Raw genomic sequence first — 1,817 nt, forward strand, 5'->3', positions numbered from 1 at the left:
TTTTTTTTTTTTTTTTTTTTTGTTTTGTTTTTTTTATCCTCATGGGGACTTTGCATTGACTTCATTCATTTACCGGCCATTTAATCCTGATCCCTTACTCTAAATCTAATCTCACATACCTGACCCTAAATCTGATCTAAACTCAGTTCACACCTTAGTCCTAAACCAAATTCCTGACCCATCAACAGTACGCCCCCCAATGGGGACGGGACTTTCGTCCCCCAAAGGAACAGTGGGTCCTCATCAGGCTGTGTACCTGAAAAATAATCAAAAATTGTCCCCACCAGGTAGCAAAAATGTGTGTGTGTGTGTGTGTGTGTGTGTGTGTGTGTGTGTGTGTGTGTGTGTGTGTGTGTGTGTGTGTGTCACTGCAGAGAAATAAAAGCAAACAAAAAAAGTTTGACATCTGAGTCATATTACTGGCAGAGATCTCTTCCTGTCTTTTAGGGACAGATATTTTTTTAACTTCTTCACTCCAACCCATAGACACATTATAATATTATTATTATACTAAATTATATGTTATTATTATACTTGTTTACAATTTATGACCCTACCATTAATTTGCTCTTAGGGATAGAAAAAAAAACGTTTTAATATAATTTTCACTACAAGAAAATGCATTTCAGTTAATAGTTTTTAGATAGAAGTAAATAAATAAATGCATTTTAAACTCAAATTTGATTTTCCTTCCTGATCTAACTCAGGTGTTATTTTAATCCAAGTCTAACATGCTGCTTGTTTACAGCTCAGTCTAAAGGTTTTTGTTTTGTTTTGTTTTTTGCAGGATTTATGTCAGGGGTTTTAAAGGTAATAAAAAACTTTAAAAGCCCTTTAAAAAGTAAATAAAGTCCTCACGAGCTTTTGAAAAAGATCCATCTCCTCTCCTCCTGACAAGATGGAGCCATAAAGAGGAGAGAGAGGAGCAGATCTCCGGGAACTGTCCAAACATCATTAAACTCCTCGTCAGGTTTATTGGAAACGTGACGGACAGGCTCAACGAGTCAGAAAAAAATCTATACTTAGTGCGTAAAAAGAATATTCTGCAGGATATTAACAGGGATTTAAGCCATTTAACTGGTTATTTTTGTAATAAAGATTTTTGTATCTTCTGGCCTATAGTTTTATTCAACGCTTCTGAGTTTATCCAAAACAGAACTTATTTTGCGCGCAACTGATTTCAAGTAGTTTTCTGGTTTAAAACAGAAAAAAAACACATTTCATGATTTCATGAAATATTTTCTTTTTTTATTCTCTGATTTTTGTCACTTTGTTCTTGTCAACGAAACGATCAAACCTCTGTGGTTCATCGGGCCTTTTTCAGAATGAAAAGACCTGATTATGATTAATCAGGCGCGTTAATTTGGAAAAAGACTAAAAAAAATCAAATATAGTTTCAAAGCGACCAAATAATAAAACTGATCAATTTGAAACTGGGATCTGAAAACCTGTTAATTGAATTGTCCCACTCAGCTCCAGGATTAAGGATTGTAATGAAGATTATCGCATTAAATGCGGCCTAATTTAATTCTGATGCTCAAACGCTGGTTTTGACATTCGGGATGATTATTCGTCATCTTCATTGCGCGGGGCGCACAGCTGCTGCTGCACGCGGGCCCTCTGTGTTTGCGGCTCATTGTTCTGCTGCTCCTGCAGGAGGAACTTCAAGGAAGACGTTTTATCCTCAGAYCTGCTGCTTGTCACTCAAGAAAGAAGTCACGGAGAAAACCGCACATATTTTTTGCATTTGCGCCAAGTGCGCTCAAACCTTTCCAAATCATTTAGCGGATTTTTTTTTTTTTTTTTTTTTTTTTTTT

General features: G+C 36.0%; 1 protein-coding gene across 1 annotated transcript in view; it reads right to left on the minus strand.

The window, feature by feature from the left end:
- alx4a (ALX homeobox 4a) overlaps window positions 1–1,817 on the minus strand; it is an 18,059-nt gene that overhangs the window by 14,338 nt on the left and 1,904 nt on the right. The window lies entirely within an intron of this gene.

Source organism: Austrofundulus limnaeus, unplaced genomic scaffold (genome assembly GCF_001266775.1).
Source record: "Austrofundulus limnaeus strain Quisiro unplaced genomic scaffold, Austrofundulus_limnaeus-1.0 Scaffold5, whole genome shotgun sequence".
Taxonomy (NCBI): domain Eukaryota; kingdom Metazoa; phylum Chordata; class Actinopteri; order Cyprinodontiformes; family Rivulidae; genus Austrofundulus; species Austrofundulus limnaeus.